This window comes from Antechinus flavipes, chromosome 1 (assembly GCF_016432865.1).
Source record: "Antechinus flavipes isolate AdamAnt ecotype Samford, QLD, Australia chromosome 1, AdamAnt_v2, whole genome shotgun sequence".
Taxonomy (NCBI): domain Eukaryota; kingdom Metazoa; phylum Chordata; class Mammalia; order Dasyuromorphia; family Dasyuridae; genus Antechinus; species Antechinus flavipes.
In genome coordinates, this window is record NC_067398.1 from 219,969,427 (window position 1) to 219,992,219 (window position 22,793).

Here is a 22,793-nt window from a genome sequence, read left to right on the forward strand (position 1 = left end):
CATAGAATTCATTTATGAATCCATTTAGTCCTGGGGACTTTTCCCTAGGTAATTCATTTATGATTTGTTCTTTTTATTTTGTCCAGTGATAGGGTTATTTAAATATTCTCTTTCCTCTTCTATCAACCTAGAATAATTCATATTTTCTATATATATATTCAAAAATTTAATGTAGATTGTCATTTTATTGGCATATGATTGGACAAAAGAGCTACTAATAATTGCTTTGATTTTTTCTTCATTCATGCTTTTCACTTTGATTTTGCTAATTTGATCTTCTTGTTCTTCTAAAATATAACTAGTCAATGCTTTTTTTCTTTTTTCATAAATTCATTACCTAGTTTAATTTATTAATTAACTTTAAATTTTATTCATCTTTGTTTTAATTATTTTAAATATGTTTTATTTCCAGTGTTTTCAAGTTACATGCCTAATTCATTGATTTGCTCTTACTCTATTTTATTTCTGTAGGCAGTTAGAAATATTAATTTCCCCTGAGTACTTTTTTAGTATATATCACAAATTTTGAATGTTGTCTCATTTTTAGTCTCTTTAATGAAATTATCTTTGTTACTATGATTTATTCTTTAACCCTTCATTTCTTGATATTAAATTATTTTCCAATTCATTTTTATTCTTCTATGGCCCTTTATAAAATGCAATTTTTATTAAATTATGGTTCAATCAGGGCATGCTTATTACAGAAAACAGAAAAGCAATGGGATTGCAAAAAAAGCTGGTGCTTATGCTAAGAGGAAGAGATTAAAAGAGACAAAGCAACTGCTTTTTCTGCATTGGTTTTTGAAGATTTTGTTCATTAATATCATGTATCATGTACAACTGTTTCCATTATGTTTTCTATATTTACATTTTCTCCAGACACCTATCATATCTAACTTTTAAAATTATTTATCTCAATTTCTTTTTCTAGTTCTAAGAGAGGCAAGTTGAGGTCTTTCAGTGTAGTTTTATTGTCTATTTCCTCTTGTAACTCATTTGATTTTTTCTTTAAAATGTCTATGCTATGTTATTTAATGCATATATGTTAAATACTGATATTTCTTCATTGTCTTTGGTACAGTTTTGCAAAATGTACTTTACCCAGTTATCTCTTAATTAGATTCTTCCATTTTTCTTTGTCTGAGAACATGAATACTATACTTTTTTTTTAACTTCAACTAAAATATAATAGTTCTGTTCCAGCTCCTTACCTTAATCGTGTGTTCTCTTCATATTTTAAATGTATTTGTCATTACAAATATATTGCCGATCTGGTTTCTCATCTATTCTTCTATCTGTTTCTATTTCATAGGTAAGTTTATTCCATTCACAGAAACAGTTATCTTACTAACTGTATATTTCTATCTTACTTTATGTTCATCCTTTTCTCTCTCACATTTCTTTCCAGTGTTCTTCCTCAAAAGTCTATATTTTGCTTCTCACCACTGTCTCCTTCCTCTCACCATACCCCTCATGACTTTTTTTTTTTTTTGCATTTCCATTGCTCTTCTGTTTTCTGTAAAATAAATAAAAATTAACTCTTATTTCTGCCCTGTCCTTATGTAGAGTCCTTCTATTTGCTCTAATGGCAAGTTCTTTGAAGTTATATCCATTATTTCCCCACATAATAATATAGTTTAATATTATTAAATTCCTTATGGTTTTTCTTTCTGATTTACTTTTTATTCTTCTTTTATGTATTGCTTTTGAATATTAAATTTTCTATTCAGTTATGGTCTTTTCATCAGAAATGCCTGAAATTCTTCTATTTTTTAATAAATATCCATTTCTCTTCTGTTTGTACTATTATACTGTGGTGTTGTTGTTGTTGTTGTTGTTGTTTGGGGGGGAGGGAAGAATAGGTTATTCTTGATTGTAATCGCAGTTTATTTCTATATCAGACAATAGTAGCCATTATGGTGGCAGCTAAATCTTATGTGATTTTGACTCTAGCTCTATAGTAATTGTTAGTTTCTTCTGAGGGCTTCCATTTTTCCCCTTAACCTTGAATCTCGGGACTTTGCCTATAATATTCCTAAGAGGTTTCTTTTGAGGGATTTGTTTTATTCTTCTCCAACCAACTTTATTTTTAATGATAAACAAATATATTGTGTCATTTTATTGATCACAATTGAGCATTATTATCCTCATTACAACAATGTTATTACTATGCACAATGATCTTTCAGTACGTCTCATTTTTTACATCAATTCATATATGCCTTTCCATGTTCCCCTATGGCCTCAAATTAACATCTTGTTTATTTCTTTTTAAAATGGTTTAATTTTTTTTTCTGGTTATATTTGTATGTTATTTTTAATACACATTTCCTTACGTTGGGAGATAAAAACCAAAACAAACACAAAAATCATGAGAAAAAAGGTTTTTAAAAAGTGACCATTGTATGTGTTGATTCACATTCAATCTCCATAGCTCTTTTTCTGAATACAGTTGGTGTTTTCTATACAAAGTTTATTGGGTCACTGAAGGATTGAGAAGAACCAAGGCTTTCATAGTTGAACATTTCACAATCTTGCTATTACTGTGTACAATGTATTATTGAGTATGTTTGTTTCACTCAGCATTAGTTCGTGTAAAACTATTCAGGCCTTTCTAATATCAATTTGTTCATCATTTTTCTAGAATGATAATAATTCATTATTTTCATATACCACAACTTATTTAGTCATTCCTCAATTGATGGGCATCTATTTATTTTCCAATTCTTTGCTATCACAAAAAGAGCTCCTACAAGTATTTTTGCACATGTGGATCCTTTTCACTCCTTTATGATTTTCTTGGGATGCAGAACCAGTAGTGGTACTGCTGGATCACAGGGTTTGCACAGTTTTATAACCCTATGGACATAATTCCAAATTGGTCTGCTGAATGGTTGGATAATTTCACAACTCCACCATCAGGGCTTTAGTGTCCCAGTTTTCCCACATCTCCTCCAACATTTACTGTTATCTTTTCTTGTCATCTTGGCCAATCTGAGAGGTATGTAGTGGTACCTCAGAGTTATCTTAATTTGCATTTCTCTGATAAAAAATGATTTAGAGCATTTTTTTCATATGGCTAGAATACACACACACACACACACACACACACACACACACACACACACATACAGTTATCTTGCTGAATAAGAAAAATCATATCAAAAAGGAAAGGAAAATGAGGAAGAAAACAAAATGCAAGTAAATAGCAATAAAAAGAGTGAGAATGTTATGTTGTGATCCACACTCAGTTCCCGCAGTACTCAACAATCTGGTTGTAGATGACTCTCTTCATCAAAAGATCATTGGAACTGACCTCAATCTTCTTATTGTTGGAAAGAGTCATGTTCATCAGAATTGATTGTCATATAATATTCTGTTGCGATCTATAATGATCTCCAGGGTCTGCTTATTTTCACTTTGGATCAGTTCATATAAGTTTCTTCACAGCTCTCTGAAATTATTCTGATGATTGTTTCTTAGAGAACAATAATATTCCATAACATGCATGCACCATTACTTATTCAGCCATTCTCCAACTGATGGGCATCCACTCAGTTTCCAGTTTATTGCCATTACAAAAAGGGCTGCCACAAACATGTTTGCATGTGTGAATCCCTTTCCCTCTTTTAAATTCTTTTTGGGATATAGGCTCAGTTGAAAACAAAGAGTATGAATCTCCCAACTTCCGGCCAAGATGGCGGAGAGGAAATACACTGCTGTGTAACCTCCGTGTTTTTCTCTCACTATCCATTTCATTTCATGCCTCTGAATTAATGCTCGACTGAAAAAAAAACATACAATTACTTACCAAGAGAAACCATCCTTGAGACTCGTCAAGAAAGGTCTGTTTTTGCGCGAGGGCGGGGACGATATTTAAATCAGAAGCAGTCTGCGGCAGCAGCTGCAGCGAGAGCACAGATAGCAGCTCAGAGCTGAGTAGAGCGGAGAGGGGGTGGGGCGTGATCGCAGCCGTCTCTGTGGGGAGAGCTTTGCTACAGGATTAGATACTTTGCTCCGGCAGCAAGTCAGCAGCCCAGCAGAGAAGCTAAAAACACCGGGAGTGAAGAATACAACCCCAAACAGCTGGAGTCTCTCGGGACCTGGCCACCCCTCCCCCACAGTGTCTCAGAGAGCTAGGATCTCAGAGCGCAGGCGCCAGCACAGTAGGACCCGTGCCTCACGAATACCCTGCCCCTCCCCCAAAGAAAGCAGCCTCCATTCAAGGGTTTTTTTTCTTCTGTTTCTTTGATAGTTTGTCTTTGATTATTAGACAGAATGAGCAAGAAACTGAAAAAGAATTTAACCCTTGACAGCTTTTATACAGATAAAGAGCAGACTCCAAATCCTGAGGAGACTAAAAACAAACAGTCCCCAGGTGAATCCCCAAAGGAGGAGATCATATGTTCCTCAGCACAGATGAATCTCATGGAGGAAATTAAAAAGGCTCTCACAAGGGAGCTAGAAGAAAAATGGGAAAAGGAGAGGGAGGCTTTGCAAAAGGGGAAGGAGGCTTGGCAAAAGGAGAAGGAGGCTTTGCAAAAGGAGAGGGAGACTTGACAAAAGCAGAGTGAGGCTTTGCAAAAGGAGAGGGAGGCTTGGCAAAAGAGCCTGGAGAAGTCAGTTAAAGAGAGAGTGGATAAAGAAACCAAATCCTTGAAAAATAGGATTGGTGAACTGGAAAACAAAATTGGCGAAATGGAAAAAAATTCCACAGAACAAAAGAACTCAATTGGACAATTAGAAAAAGATCTTAAAAAAGTGAGTGAAGAAAATACCTCACTGAAAATCAGGGTCGAACAATTGGAATTGAATGACTCGAGGAGACAAGAAGAATCAGTCAAGCAAATCCAAAAAAAAAAATCAAACAATGGAAAAGAATGTGAAATACCTTCTGGGGAAGACAACAGACCTGGAAAACAGATCCAGGAGAGACAACCTGAGAATCATTGGACTTCCAGAAAAGTATGATGAAAAAAAGAGCCTGGACACTATTTTCCAGGAAATTAACAAAGAGAACTGCCCAGAAGTCATAGAAACAGAAGGTAAAATAGACATTGAAAGAATTCATTGATCCCCTACTGAAAGGGATCCTAAAATCAAAACACCAAGGAATATAGTGGCCAAATGCCAGAACCCTCAAGCAAAGGAAAAAATACTGCAAGCGGCTAGAAAAACCCAATTCAAGTATCAAGGAGCCACAATAAGGATCACCCAGGATCTGGCAGCATCCACATTAAAGGATCGAAGGGCCTGGAATATGATATTCCGAAAGGCTAAGGAACTTGGTATGCAACCAAAAATAACTTACCCAGCGAGATTGAGCATCTTTTTCCAGGGAAGAAGATGGACATTCAATGAAATAAACGAATTTCATCTATTTCTGATGAAAAAGCCAGAACTTAACAAAAAATTTGATCTACAAGCACAGAACTCAAGAGAAATCTAAAAAGGTAAAGATTAATCTTGGGAACTATATTTCGGCTATAAAGATGTATAAAGAATACATGTATACCTTGTTCTAGAAATTGATGTGGAAAGGACATTGTACCAGAAAAAAGGGAAAGTGGGGGTACTACATTTCATGAAGAGGCAAAGAAAACCTAGTATATCTGAGAGAAAGAATGGAGAGGGATGAATATAGTGAGTATTTTACTGCTTTCAGAATTGGCATTAAGAGAAGAATTTTAGACATATTCAATCTATGGTGAAATTTCTCCCACCTCATTGAAAAGTGAGAAGGGAAAAGTGAAAAGGGAAGGAATAAGCTAAGTGGAAGGGAATATGGTAACTGGGAGGGAAAGGGGTAAGTTGGGGGGGGAACTCTAAGGGGGGAGAGGGATACTAAAAAAGGGAGGGCTGTGAGAAGCAAGTGGTGCTCACAAGCTTAATACTGGGAAGGGGGGTAAGGGAGTAAGAAGGGAGAATAGCATAAACCGGGGTTAACAAGATGACAAGTAATACAGAATTGGCCATTTTAACCATAAATGTGAACAGGGTAAACTCCTCTATAAAGAGGAAGCGGTTAGCAGAATGGATCAAAAGCCAGAATCCTACAATATGTTGTTTACAGGAAACACACCTGAAGCGGGGTGATACATGCAGGTTAAAGGTAAAAGGTTGGAGCAAAACCTACTATGCTTCAGGTGAAGCCAAAAAAGCAGGGGTAGCCATCCTGATCTCAGATCAAGCTAAAGCAAAAATTGATCTAATCAAAAGAGATAAGGAAGGGCACTATATCTTGCTAAAGGGTAGAATGAATAATGAAGAAGTATCTATATTAAACATATATGCACCAAGTAGTGTAGCATCCAAATTCTTAAAAGAAAAATTAAGAGAGCTGCAAGAAGAAATAGACAGTAAAACTATAATAGTGGGAGATCTCAACCTTGCACTCTCAGAATTAGATAAATCAAACCACAAAATAAATAAGAAAGAAGTCAAAGAGATAAATAGAATACTAGAAAAATTAGATATGATAGATCTCTGGAGAAAATGTAATGGGGACAGAAAGGAGTACACCTTCTTTTCAGCAGTTCATGGAACTTATACAAAAATTGACCATATATTAGGACATAAAAACCTCAAACTCAAATGCAGTAAGGCAGAAATAGTGAATGCATCCCTTTCAGACCATGATGCATTGAAAATTACATTCAATAAAAAGCCACAGGAAAGTAGAGCAAAAAATAATTGGAAACTAAATAATCTCATACTAAAGAATGATTGGGTGAAACAGCAAATTATAGACATAATTAATAACTTCATCCAAGAAAACGATAATAATGAGACATCATACCAAAATGTATGGGATGCAGCCAAAGGGGTAATAAGGGGAAATCTCATATCTCTAGAGGCCTATTTGTATAAAATAGAGAAAGAGAAGGTCAATGAATTGGGCTTGCAACTAAAAATGCTAGAAAAGGAACAAATTAAAAATCCCCAATGAAGCACTAAACTTGAAATTCAAAAAATAAAAGGAGAGATCAATAAAATTGAAAGTAAAAAAAAAAACTATTGAATTAATTAATAAAACTAAGAGTTGGTTCTATGAAAAAACCAACAAAATAGACAAACCCTTAGTAAACCTGATTAAAAAAAGGAAAGAGGAAAATCAAATTGTTAGTCTTAAAAATGAAAAGGGAGAACTCACCACTAATGAAGAGGAAATTAGAGCAATAATTAGGAGTTACTTTGCCCAACTTTACGCCAATAAATTCGACAACTTAAATGAAATAGAAGAATACCTCCAAAAATATAACTTGCCTAAACTAACAGAGGAAGAAGTAAATATCCTAAACACTCCTATCTCAGAAAAAGAAATAGAACAAACTATCAATCAACTCCCTAAGAAAAAAACCCCAGGACCAGATGGATTTACATCTGAATTCTATCAAACATTTAAAGATCAATTAACTCCAATGCTAAATAAACTATTTGAAGAAGTAGGGATTGAAGGAGTCCTACCAAACTCCTTTTATGACACAGATATGGTACTGATACCTAAACCAGGTAGGCTGAAAACAGAGAAAGAAAATTATAGACCAATCTCCCTAATGAATATTGATGCTAAAATCTTAAATAAAATATTAGCAAAAAGATTACAGAAAATCATCCCCAGGATAATACACTATGACCAAGTAGGATTTATACCAGGAATGCAGGGCTGGTTCAATATTAGGAAAACTATTAACATAATTGACTATATCAACAACCAACCAAACAAAAACCATATGATCATCTCAATAGATGCAGAAAAAGCATTTGATAAAATCCAACAGCCATTCCTAATAAAAACACTTGAGAGCATAGGAATAAAAGGACTTTTCCTTAAAATAGTTAGGGGCATATATTTTAAACCTTCAGTAAGCATCATATGCAATGGGGAAAAACTGGAACCTTTCCCAGTAAGATCTGGAGTGAAGCAAGGTTGCCCACTATCACCATTATTATTCAATATTGTATTAGAAACACTAGCCTCTGCAATAAGAGTCGAGAAAGAGATTAAAGGAATTAGAGTAGGCAATGAGGAAACCAAACTATCACTCTTTGCAGATGATATGATGGTATACCTAGAAAACCCCAGAGATTCTACTAAAAAGCTATTAGAAATAATTCATAATTTTAGCAAAGTAGCAGGATACAAAATAAATCCCCATAAATCCTCAGCATTCTTATACACCACCAACAAAATCCAAGAGCGAACAAAGAGAAATTCCATTCAAAATAACTGTTGATAGCATAAAACATTTGGGAATCTACCTACCAAAGGAAAGTCAGGAATTATATGAGCAAAATTACAAAAAAGTTTTCACACAAATAAAGTCAGACTTAAATAATTGGAAAAATATTAAGTGCTCTTGGATAGGCCGAGCGAATATAATAAAGATGACAATACTCCCTAAACTAATCTATTTATTTAGTGCTATACCAATCAGACTTCCAAGAAAATATTTTAATGATTTAGAAAAAATAACAACAAAATTCATATGGAACAATAAAAAGTCGAGAATCTCAAGGGAATTAATGAAAAAAAAAATCAAATGAAGGTGGTCTAGCTGTACCTGATCTAAAATTATATTATAAAGCAGCAGTCACCAAAACCATTTGGTATTGGCTTAGAAATAGATTAGTTGATCAGTGGAAAAGGTTAGCTTCACAAGACAGAATAATCAACTATAGCAATCTAGTATTTGACAAACCCAAAGATTCTAAATTTTGGGATAAGATTTCATTATTTGATAAAAACTGCTGGGATAACTGGAAATTAGTATGGCAGAAATTAGGCAAGGACCCACACTTAACACCACATACCAAGATAAGATCAAAATGGGTCCATGACCTAGGCATAAAGAACGAGATTATAAATAAATTAGAGGAACATAGAATAGTTTATTTCTCAGACTTGTGGAAGAGAAAGAAATTTGTGACCAAAGATGAACTAGAGACCATTACCGATCACAAAATAGAAAATTTTGATTATATCAAATTAAAAAGCCTTTGTACAAACAGAACGAATGCAAACAAGATTAGTAGGGAAGCAACAAACTGGGAAAACATCTTTACAATTAAAGGTTCTGATAAAGGCCTCATTTCCAAAATATATAGAGAACTGACTCAAATTTATAAAAAATCAAGCCATTCTCCAATTGATAAATGGTCAAAGGATATGAACAGACAATTTTCAGATGAAGAAATTGAAACTATTACCACTCACATGAAAGAGTGTTCCAAATCACTATTGATCAGAGAAATGCAAATTAAGACAACTCTGAGATATCACTACACACCTGTCAGATTGGCTAAGATGACAGGAAAAAATAATGATGAATGTTGGAGGGGATGCGGGAAAACGGGGACACTGATGCATTGTTGGTGGAGTTGTGAACGAATCCAGCCATTCTGGAGAGCAATCTGGAATTATGCCCAAAAAGTTATCAAACTGTGCATACCCTTTGATCCAGCAGTGTTTCTATTGGGCTTATACCCCAGAGAGATACTAAAAAAGGGAAAGGGACCTGTATGTGCCAAAATGTTTGTAGCAGCCCTGTTTGTAGTGGCTAGAAACTGGAAAATGAATGGATGCCCATCAATTGGAGAATGGCTGGGTAAATTGTGGTATATGAATGTTATGGAATATTATTGCTCTGTAAGGAATGACCAGCAGGATGAATACAGAGAGCCTTGGAGAGACTTACATGGACTGATGCTAAGTGAGATGAGCAGAACCAGGAGATCATTATACACTTCGACAACAATATTGTATGAGGATGTATTCTGATGGAAGTGGATTTCTCTGACAAAGAGACTTAACTGAGTTTCATTGGATAAATGATGGACAGAAACAGCTACACCCAAAGAAGGAATACTGGGAAACGAATGTGAACTATTTGATTTTTGATTTTCTTCCTGAGTTATTTTTACCTTCTGAATCCAATTCTCCCTGTGCAGCGGGAGAACTGTTCGGTTCTGCAAATGTGTATTGTATCTAGGATATACTGCAACAGATTTAACATATATAGGACTGCTTGCCATCTTGGGGGGGGAGGAGGGAGGGAGGGGAAAAAACGAAACATAAGTGATTGCAAGGGATAATGCTGTGTAAAAATTATCCTGGCATGGATTCTGTCAATACAAAGTTATTATTAAATAAAATTAAATTAAAAAAAAAAGAAAACAAAGAGTATGCACAGTTTGATAACTTTTTGAACCCAATTGCAAATTCCTCTCTAGAATGGCTGGATTTATTCACAATTCTACCAACAATGTATTAGTGTCCCACTTTTCCCACATCCCCTGCAACATTTGTCACCATACTTTTCTGTCATCTTAGCCATTCTGAGAGGTATATAGTGTTATCTCAGAGTTGTCTTAATTTGCATTTATCTGATGAATATTGATTTAGAGCACCTCTTCATATGATTAAAAGTTTTAATCTATTCATCTGAAAATTATCTGTTCATATACCTTGACCATTTATCAATTGGAGAACGTATTCAATTCTTATAAATTTGGATAAATTCTCTATATATTATTAGCATGAAACCTTTATTAAAACCCTTAATTACAAAAAAAAAAAAGTTTTCCAATTTATTGCTTCCCTTCTAATCTTGTCTGCATTAGCTTTGTTTGTACAAAATCTTTTAAACTCAATTTAATCAAAATTATCTGTCTGGTGTTCAATTATGAGGTACTCTTTTCCTTTGGTCAAAAATCCCTTCTTAAGTCCACAGATCTGAGAAGTAAATTATACTATGTTCTTCTAATTTTCTTATAATATCACTCTTTACATCTAAATTATGAGCTGATTTTCACCTTATCTTAGTATGTGGTATTAGATATTGGTCAGTCCCTAGTTTCTGCCATAATTGTTTCCAATTTTCTCAGCAATTTTTGTCAAATAATGAATTCTTATCCCCAAAGCTGGTCTTTGTGTTTGTCAAACAATAGATTATTATAGTTATTGATTGTTTTGTCCCATGAATCTAATCTATTCCACTGATCAGCTACTTTATTCCTTAGCCAGGACCAAATGGTTTTGATGACTGTTGCTTTATAATATAGTTTTAGATATGGTGCAGCTAGGCCACTTTCATTGGAATTATTTTTCAATAATTCCTTTGAAAATCTTGAATTTTTTTTTGTTACAAATGAACTTTGTAAATATTTGTTCTATATCTGTAAAGTTATTTCTTGGGAGGTTGATTGATATGTCACTAAACAAGTAGCTCAATTTAGGTATTATTGTCATTTTATTATATTCCTCGGCCTACCCATGAGCACTTGATATTTGTTCAACTTATTACACTTGACCTTATGTGTAAAATATTTTGTAGTTTTGTTCATATAGTTCCTTACTTTCCCTTAATAGACAGATTACCAAATATTTCATACTATTGACAGTTATTTTGAATGGAATTTCTCTTTGTATCTCTTGCTACTGGGCTGTATTAGTAGTATATTAAAATGCTGATAATTATTGTGGATTTATTTTATATCATGCAACTTTGCTAAAGTTGTGGATTATTGTAGTAAAAATTTTAGTTGATTCTCTAGAGCTCTCTACATATACCATCATATCATCTGCAAAGCATGATAATTGGTTTTCTCATTACCTATTGTAATTGCTTTAATCCCTTTTTCTTCTCATTGCCAAAGCTAACATTTCTAATACAATACTGAATAGTAATAGTGATAGTGGGCAAATTTGTTTCACTTCTGATCTTTATGGGAATGGTTCTAGTTTGTCCCTATTGCATATGATGCTTGCTGATAGCTTTAAAAGATGCTACTGATCATTATAAGGGAAAGTCCATTTATTCCTATGCTCTTTAATATTTTTTTAATAGGAATGAGTGTTGGATTTCTTCAAATGCTTTCTCTACTTCTATAGAGATAATCATATGTTTTTTTATTAGTTTGATTATTGATATAATCAATTATGCTAACAGTTTCCCTAATATTGAACCAGCCCTGCCTTCTTGGTATAAATTCTAATTGGTATTCTTGTATGATTTAGAGATCACTTTCTGTAATGCCCTTGCTAAATTTTAATTAAGATTTGTGCATCAATATCCATTAGGGAAATTGATTTGTAATATTCTTTCCCTGTTTACATGATTTAGGTATCAGTACCATATCTGTGTCATAAAAAGAATTTAGTAGGTGTCTTCTTTCCCTGTTTTTTTTTTTTTTTTCAAATTATTTTCATAGTCTTGGAGCTAATTGTTCTTTAAATGTTTTGGAGAAATCACGTGTAAATCCATCTGGCCTGGAGATTTTTTCTAAGGGAGTTGATTATTTGTTAGTTCTATTTCTTTTATCTAAAATAGGACTGTTTAAGTAATTTATTTCCTATTCTGTCAATCTGGGCAATCGATATTTTTGTAGGTATTCCTCTATTTCATTTAGATTACTGGATTTATTGAAATATAGTTGGGCATAACACCTAATTATTGCTCTGATTTCCTCATTATTGGTGGAAAGTTTTCCCTTTTCATTTTGGAGACTATTTGATTTTCTTTTTTCTAATCAAATTAACAAAAGGTTTATGTATTTTATTACTTTAAAAAAACAAATTTTAGTTTTATTTATTAATTCAATAGTTTTTTAAAAAACTTTCAATTTTATTAATCTCTCCTTTTGCTTTTAGAATTTCAAGTTTGATATTTAATTGGGGGTTTTTAATTTGTTCCTTTTCTAGCTTTTTTAGTTGTAAACCCAATTCATAGATTTTCATTTTATTTTAAGCAAGTAAGCATCTAGAGATATAAAATTTCTCCTAATTACCACTTTGGGTGCATCCCACAAATTTTGATATGTTTTCTCATTATTGTAATTCTACTGAATGAAATTATTGATTTTGTCTATGATTTTTGTTTCCCCCATTTTTTCTTTAGGATTAGATTTTTAGTTTACAATTAATTTTGTTCTATTTCTCCCTAGCTTTTTATTAAATGAAATTTGTATTGCATCATGATCTGAAAAAATACATTTACTAGCTGCATTTCTGCATTTGATTTAGAAGTTTTTGTGCCCTAACACATGGTCAATTTTTGTATAGGTTCCATGAATTACTGAGAAGAATATGTATTCTTTTCTGTCTCCATTCAATTTTCTCCAGCTATCTACCACATCTAACTTTTCTAGCATTCTGTTTACCTCCTTAACTTCTTTTTTATTTATTTTGTGGTTTGATTTATCTTGTTCTGAGAGCAAGGTTGAGATCTCCCACTATTTTAGTTTTGCTGTCTATTTCTTCTTGCAGCTCTCTTAACTTCTCCTTTAGGAATTTAGATGCCATACCACTGGGTGCATATATGTTTGATACTGATATTACTTCATTAGCAAGATATAGTTTCCTTATCACTCTTAATTTGATATATTTTTGCTTTTGACTGTTCTGAAATCAGGATCACTATCACTACTTTTTTTTTTCTTTCTTCTGAAGTATAATAAATTCTACTTCAGCCTTTTACCTTTACTTTATATGTATCACTCTGCTTTAAATGTGTTTCTTGTAAACAACATAATTTAGGATTTTTGTAATAGGCCAGAATTCTGGAGAAAGGTGTTAATTCAGTGGAATTGGTAAGATAATCGATATCTATTTTAGCATGATGATTAATAATTCTCTAGTTCGGTATGATTGAGTTGATCTTAAACAAATAATGGTTTTCTAGTGAGAAAGTGATTGGCTTATACTCAGTATGATGAATGGATTTAATTGTGATAGATATTTAAGAGGTCAGACTCAGACCTAGACATGGGATTGGAGATAGACTTGGAGAAACCAGAGGACTGGAGGCCGGAGCTCAAGCTCCCAGACTCAGAGATACATTCCATCTTCATCAGCCTCATAGTGACTAGCCTGTCCTCCTGCTTTCCCCACTGATACCAAGGCCCATCTAAAGGACCTCCAGACCTAGGCAAGCCCCAGGTGAAGGAGACTAGACTGTAAAGGGGATAATAAGGAATTTGGACTTTATTCCTGTCTATTATCATTGTGATTACTCAGCTGAAATGAAGGCTGGTTCAAAGACCTTCAGAAAAGCTAACCAGAATATTACAGATTCTGGCTTTTGATCCAATCTATTATCCATTTCCTTTTATGGGAGAGTTCATCTCATTCACATTTACAGTTAAAATAACTAGTTTTGTATTCCCAGCCATCTTATTTAGCACAATTTTTTCTTTTCTCTTTCTTTTTCCCTTTTTCCTATTCCTTAGTATTTCTTTTTCTGACCACCATTTTTCCTCAAGAAGATCTCCCTTTTTATAAGCCTTCCTCTTTTTTATACCTTTTCTTTACTACTTTGGTTTTCCTTTCTATTAGCCTCCTCCTTTCCTTTCTTCTTTCCCCTCCCACTTCCCTATAAGATGAGAGAAGTTCCTCTGTGAAACCAAATATGTCTAATATTTTCTCTTTGAGCCAAATCTGATGAGAGGAAGCTTTATACAATGTTCATCCCTTTCCCTTCTTTCTCTCAATTATAATAGGTCTTCTTTGCCTCTTGATGAGATGTAATTTCCCTCATTTTGCCTCCATTTTCCTCTTTTTCCAGAATAATCCCCTTTCCACCTCCAATTTATTTTTTATATTATCACAGTAAAATCAACTTATACCTGCATTCTCTAAGTATAGCCATAACAGAGATATACTTCTGAACATTTTTTTTCCTTTCCACCATTATATTCTTCTCTTGAGTTCTATATTTGGAGATCATTTTTTTGTTGTTGTTGTTCTGCTTTGGTCTTTTCATCAAGAATAAATGAAATTTACCTGTATCATTAAATGTTCATCTTTTCCCCTGAACAATAATGTTCAATTCATGTGGATCTTTTATTCTTGGCTGCATTCCAAGTTTCTTTGCCTTTTGAAATATGAGATTTCAAGCTTTCAGTCATTTAAGGTAGAAGCTTCTAGGTGCTGGGTATTTATGATTGTGGCTGCTCAGTATTTGAATTGTTTCTTTCTTGCTGCTTGCAATATTTTTACCTTGGCTTGAGAGTTATGAAATTTAGCCATGATATTCTTTGTAGTTTTAAGTTTGGGGTCCCTTTCAGGTGGTGTTTGGTGAATTCTTTCAATGGTTAGTTTACTTTCTGATTCTATGACATCATGGAAATTTTCCTCCATGATTTCCTAAAAGATAATGTCTAGGCTCTTTCTTTCATCATGGTTTTCAAGAAGTCTAATAATACTTAGATTGTTTCTCCTAAATCTATTTTCCAGGTCAGTTCTTTTTCCAATGAGGTATTTTACATTTTCTTCTAATTTTTATTTATTTATTTATTTTTGGTTTTGCTTGGCTGATTTCTAATGTCTCATTTAATCATTCATTTCCATTTGTTCAGTTTTAATTTTTAATAAATTATTTTCTTCCATTACTTTTTTTTCTTTGTATTTAGCAAATTGAATTTTTTTAATTGAATTTTTAAATGAGTTTTTTTGTTCTATGGATTTTTTTCAATTCACAAATTCTGTTTTTCAGGGGATTGTTTCCTTTTCTTTCTTTTTTTTTTTATTTTGTCAAATCTACTTTGTAAGGAGTTGTTTTTTTTTTTTTTTGTTTGTTTTGTTTTGTTTTGTTTTGTTTTGTTTTCTTTTTTTGTTTTTTTATTTTTCATTTCACTAAATCTATTGTGTAAGGAGTTTTTTTCAGATAATTTCTGTATTTTATTTTCCAAATCCTCTTGTAAAGTTATCATTTCTTTTCCCCATTTTTTTCTTCTAGCTCTCTTTTAAGACCCTTTTTGAATTTTTCCAAGAGAGTCTTGTGAGATGGAGACCAATACATATCACCCTTTGGGGCTTTATCTGGAGACAATTTGCTTTTAGTGTCCTTAGGGTTTGAAATCTGTTTTTCTCCATAAAAATTATTCATGATTAGAATTCTTTTGGCTTTTTTGCTTATTTTTATTTTAAAGTTGAGATCTTCTTTTAGGACAAGGGGGAGATTTTCCTAGCTTCCTCTACAGGTGACAGTGGCTGCATTAGGTCAGTCCTGAGTGGCTTCTGGTGCTGGGTGGGCATGGTCAAGTTTCTTGAAATTCTGATGTTTAGGGAATCACTATTTGTCTTTTTTATTTGCAATGGATGTCTGATACCAGGACTGTGAAGTGCCTGCATTTGGCACCTGTGCTCAATCTGCCTGCACTTGGCCTGCCTTCTTCTATCCCTGATTGAAACAGATCTTTTCTAAAGATCTTTGAAATTATCTTCTACTGGAAATTTGTTACACTCCTGATATTTGCGGATTCTGTCACTCCAAAACAAGTTTAGAGGCTGGATTGCTGTTAGATTGACAGCCATAGTGAGAGCTCAGAAAATGAAGTGTCTTTCTCTCCTATCTTAGCTCGTTGATTTTCCCAAATATTTCACCAATGTTCTTATGTGATCTTCAATTTTTTTTTTTGCTATTTTAAAATTGCCTTATTTAGTTCTTCTAGGAATTCTTGTTTTTTTTTTTTTTTTTCCCTCCAATTTGAATTTTTAATTTGATGGTTTGCTATTAGATGTTTTCACCTTGTTTCCTTCTTCTAAGTTTGTCTTAATTTTCCCTTTTACCACAATCCTTTGATAGTCAGGTTCTTTTGTTGTTGTTTATTCATTTTCTAGCCTGTTTCTGGACTTTCAACTTTATGCTAAAGTTAAGCCCTGATCATTTATGGGGTCAGTATCCCGAAATTTAGCCTTTTAAAAAATTAATCTCACACCTAGTTCTAAGTTGTGTAAGTTTTCAGCATGACCAAGGTAGTATGATCCTTGGAGAAATGTAGTGATTGCTTTCTAATGATTATACAGAAAGGTTCCCCAATTTCTTGGGACCCCAAGTGCTGGCATGCCTTTCTCTGACTAGTAACTGCTACCAGGATTTTAGACCCCTGTTTTCTTTTTGCTGGAACTACAGCAAGCACTCCTCCTCCCTTGAGACTGAAAGCTCTGTCCTCCTTCCTATGTCCATTGCTGGAACTGGGTAATAGATAATGGAGTTGCCAAGACCCTCAGTACCTGGCTCTGCATCCAGTGCCCCATACAATTGTATCTTGTAATCTCTTTCTGATAAATGCCTCATCTCATCTCTGGGTAGTGAAGCCTCCTAGAATAGCTGCTCCTGCTGCTGTACTTTCCATTGCAGTTTCCAAGGTCCATATTAGTGTTGCCATTGTGCTGTATTCTGAGCCAACTCCTATAGCATTGTCACTTTTAAATCTCCTATACTGAATTCTCTCCAACTTGTATTTCCTAATATGTAGTCACCAGAAGTGGACACAACTCTCCAGATGTTAACTGACAAAGCATGTCATCTGCCACTTTTCCTCTCTCCTACTGCCATAATCTAACACTAGGTTTTGGTTAGTGGAGTTTAAGATCACATTACAATTTGTGGCTTTCATTTTTCTGTTAAGTCATATTGACCTTGTAATACATTAAAATCTTTATTATTATTATTGTATAGATACAATTTGATTAATATATATGGTTATCATATGTTACATGCAAATTGCTCATTCAAATTAAATAATCAAATTCAAATTAGAAACTATGAAATCTTCCAGAAACAGCAATAGTTTCTTATATTTAGTTTTTAACACTTCACAAGGAAGAATTCAGAATTTTTTTCTTTAATACAGGAATATGAGAAAAAAACATTACAAGCTCTTATTGCAATTCTTATCTCTGACTCCCAAGGTAAAAGGTTTCCATGTTTAAATAGAGATAAAATTCATCCTTGCAAGCCACCAAATCCTAGCTGTCATATCTGAAGTGTTAGATAATTAGCAAAATAGCTAAAGCCATAATAAAACAATGCTATCTTAAAACTATCTCTTCTTTATTACTCTCATTTGTTCCTTTTCATTGTGCCAAAAGAATTTTGTTTGAGCACTTCAGCTGAGTAATAATGGAAACCTAGTTGAAGAATACAAAGCAACCAACATTTCCAACAGCTTGAGAATCACAAGCAGGATCTCAGGAATCTTCATTATAAGCAATGAAAAGAAAACTAGAACAAATGGATGCAGCCTTTTATAGTAGTTTAATTTAATTTTCTGATGTCTCTTTCTCTCCTAATATTCCTCTATAGAATCAGTGATGGGTGTTCTATGCATGAGATGAAACTAGCAAGCCTGAAGTTTAACAATAGCGCTGGATTCCGAGTGGCAAAAGCATTTTTTGTAATGAGCAATCTAGTCTAAGGAATAGGTTTATGGGATGATATCCTTAAATATAGCAATTTGATGTGGAGCTCAATTTGTAGTAAACCATAAGACAATCACATAACTGTGCTTAGAGTTTATTGCCTATGTTTTCTACTGAGGCTTATTGAGTAGTCTGTGTGGTTACTGAACTGACTTACAATGTTTCTATTCTTCCAATTTGACCATCAATGAACTGGTTTAAAACACAAAATTGGAACACTGTGATTTGGAATTGGCAACATAGAAAAAGTATCAGACTCAGAATTACAATGTATGGGTTCAGATCCTCTATTTCTTTCTTATGGCTAGTGAACTGGACAATGTCAGATTCCAACACTGTAAAAAAAAAACATATAATAGTTTGCTGAACAGGCTATTATTCCATAGAGTTTTCCATAAATTACTTTGTGGTCCTAAAATAACTATATATTATCTTCTTAGAATCTCATGTAGAATTCTGTTTTGAATTTCCTTTGTAATAGTTAATATTTTTATAATGCTTTAAAGTCAGAAAACACCCTATATTATCTCATTCTTTCTTTGGAATAATTAAGTGAATAAGATGTTATTATTATTCCTATCTTGCAAATGAAGAAACCAAAGCTGAGAAAAAGTTTCTTAGAAGTGGAGACTTAGAAGAGTATAAACAGAATGTAATGATCAATAACTTTAACTCTCTTATTCTCTAAATAAGGAAACTGAGCCCTAGAAATTAATTAACTTATTCTGGATCATAGAGTTAATAAATGTCTGAATTCAAATTCCAGTTTTCCTCTTTTTTCCATTCACTGTGCCATTTAACTGCCTTAATGCACTTTTGATGTTATATTATATGTTTTAGTAACCTCTTTTAATGTCCTCTTTCCCTATTATGCTGTGAGCTACATGAAGACAAAAATCATACTATCTCATTTTTAAGCTTTATAAAATTACCACAATGATCTATCTATGATATATTCTTAACAAAAATCTATTAAATTAGGGAGATAGTCATCTGACTATAACAGATTCTGGAAAACTGATTCCTAAATGAATTCCATAATCCCTCAAAAAGATTTCACCTTAACTATCCACACAGGAAGAAGCAAATGGGTGAAGAAAGCCTGTTATCAAGAATTTACTCTAAAGTTGAATGAATTATAATGAGAGCAATAATGATAATTATTCCCATTTGTGTAGTATGTAAAAGTTTGAAAAGTGTTTTTTTTTCCTATTCCAGAAAACCAAATAACCATTTGAAGGTTACTAGAGATGCGGAATTTAGTAGTTAAGCTCCAGACAAATTATTCATCTTAATGAGGTTCATTTTATTTTGGTTGAATAAACATGACTTAATAGAATCTAAGTATTAATATTAATTTATCTATTGCTTAAAAAGTTAATAGATTCATGGTAAGAGAATATTCCTATTAAAATTAGAAAATCAGAAATACAAAGATGATGGAGAAAAGCCAAGAAATTTCATGAGCTGTCCCCAGTTTTCCTCTGAAACAAGATTAAATCAAGTATCTGCTTAGATTCTGGAGTGACAGATCCTACAAAGAGATGGAGTGAAAAAAATTTCTATTTTAAGAGAGGTTAGAAGGACTTCCAAAAAAGTCAGTCAAAGTTGGGTAAAAGAGAACAGTACAGTGCAGATAGACTCTGATCAAGCAAGAAGGCTCTTTGTCATAGCACAGATCAGAAATTTGAAACCTTTAGTCCTGGCTCAACAGGAGTCAGTATGTAAATGGAACAGTATGTAAACAGTGGGCCCTCCAACAAAGAGGGCAAATTTTCACTCTGAAAATTGTGCAAAAGAGATACAAGTAGTTCAAGCTACCCCAGCACAGTGAGCAAGTCACCAGACATTTGAAGTGCCATCACTCAAAGCTTGTGATCCCACTCATGTCTCCCAGCACAAGAAGCTTGGGATGGCAACCCTTTGCTTTAAAAGTAATGGAATAGGCAAAAAAAAAAAAAAAAAAAGAACCTTGAACATGGAAAGCAACTATTTTGACAAGGAAGAGCTTCAATTCAGAAGAGGAAAAAAAAAGCATATATATGTAATGTCAAAGAGGGATATAAATTGTCCTGAAGACAAAAAAAGCAAAACTCAAAGACTTTTAAAAATGAAATAACAGAGAATAAAAGTTGAGAAAAAAAGAATCAGAGTTATTTAAGAGAAAGTTAACAGGTTGGAAAATAAAGGATAAATTCAGAGAAGAAAACAATTCCATTAAAAATTGCACTTGGTGGGGTGGAGCCAAGATGGTGGAGAAAGCACATGCAGCTTTCTAAGTTCCTTTTATAATCTCATGACCAATTATTAAATTCAGCCTCAAAAATAGCACTTGATTGATAAAAACCCACAAGGATTAGAAGTACATCAACTCACCAGCCGAAGATAATCTGGAAGATTGCCACAAAGGTTTGTCCTGAGGGAAGGGAACAGACCAGTCAGGCAGAGAAGTAGGAAAGGCTTGTAAACAGAGTTGAGGGGAAAGGGGGTGGTTTCTGGTTAGAAAATTACAGAGGTGACTTTGGCACAGGCTGAGTGCTCTGCCTTGATCACAAAGCAGTAACCAGCAGAGAATTTAAAGCATAAGGCAGAAAGTACCCTAAAAAATGCCAGAACCTAACAGGATTTGGCTACATCTACCCAAAACCAGAAGTGAGGGAACCAGTGCAGACCTTAACACAGCTCTGCAGCCACATTTTGCAGTTCGGGCTTGCTTGGGGAAGTTACAAACCTGCACAGCAGGTGAGCACAGCCAGGGCCAGTCTCTAATCTGCACAGTGCTGGGCTCAGCCTGGGGCACCAGAGTATCCATAGGGGGACTGTGCTTCTGGGACAGAGACACTTCCGGTCTGTTCTGGACTACTGCCTGGTCAGCTGCTAAAACCCACAGCTCCCCAATGGGCTTTGGCCTGGGATACTGACACTTTCACTGCTCAACATCTAGCCTCAGGGCAGTTGCTAATTAGCACAGTAGGGGTTCTTCATTGGACAGTTCTGTAGCTTTGCCCAGTGCCAATCATGTCTGAATTACTTGCAGTGGGGGGGGGGGGTGTGGAACTTTCTCCCAGAGCACTCTTGTACCTCTCTGCTGTTTGCAACCCTTTATACCTATTCGTGCTATAAAGAGGAAGCTGGTAACTTACTTGCATGAAGGCAGAACTTAAAAGCTTTAAAAAAAAATGAGTAAAACAATCAAAAGGACAATTGATAGCTTCTATACAGAAAGAGAGCAGATTTGCAACCCCAAGGAGACTAATAACAGTCTCCAGACAATACCTCAAAGAAGAATGTTACCTGTCCCCCTTCACATAACACTCTCCTAGAAGAGACCATTAAAAGTCTTAAAAGAAAGTTAGAAGAAAAATGGGGAAAGGAAAGAGAAGCCATGCAAGAAAGTAACAACTTCCTGAAATATGAATTGGAAAAGGTAAAGAATTCCCAGGAAGTGCAGGAAAACAGAATTTGTGAATTGGAAAAAGTAAAAAAAAAAAAAAATCCCAGAAAAGTAGGATTTGTGAATTGGAAAAAAAATAAGGAGTTCTCAAGAAAGTAGGATTTGTGAATTGGAAAAAGAAAAGAACTCACTTAAAAAAAATAGTGAAATGGAAAAAGATTTCATAGAGCAAAACAACTCATTTAAAAATTCAATTGGACATATACAAAAAAAAAAGTAAAAAAAGCTATTGAAGAAAATAACTCATTAAAAATTAGAATTGAACAAATAAAAACCAATGATTCATTGAGACAGCAAGAATCAGTCAAGCAAAACCAAAAAAAAAATGATAAATTGGAAAAAACCATGAAATATCTACTTGGAAAACCACAGATCTGGAAAATAGATCTAGGAGAGATAATCAGAGCATTATTGGACTTCCCGAAAATGATGATGAAAAAAGAGCCTAGATACTATTTTATAGGAAATCATCAAAGAGAACTGTCCAGATATAATAGAATCAGAAGGTAAAATAGGCATTGAAAGAATTAATTGAACACATTTTGAAAAAGACCCTAAAATAAAAACTCCAAGGAATATTGTGGTCAAATTTCAGAACTATCAGATTAAGGGAAAATATTACAAGCATCCAGGAAAAAAAAAATTAAAATACCGAGGAGCCACAATAAGGATCACTCAGGATCTAGTTGCTTCCACATTAAAAGATGGAAGGGCCTAGAATCTGATATTCTAAAAGACAAAAGAACTTGGAATGCAGCCAAAATTAAACTACCCAGCTAAGCTGAGCATTTTCTTCCGGGGAAGAAGATGAACATTTAATGAAATAGATGAATTTCATTTGTTTCTAAGGAAAAAAAAAAAACAGAACTAAACAAAAGATTTGATCTCAAACCATAGGACTCAAGAGAAGCAGAAAAGGTAAAAGGAACTTTTGAGAACTGTATTTCTGTTGTGGATATACATAAAGACCACTTGTATAATTTGATTTTACTGATATAACATTAAAAAGGGATGTAGAAATGGAAAGGGGATAATGTCAGAAAAGGGGAAAAGGGGGGGATAAAAAGAGGGAAACTACGTCCCCCAAAAGGCAAAGGAAACCTATCATATCTGAGGGAATTCAGAGAGGGGGAGG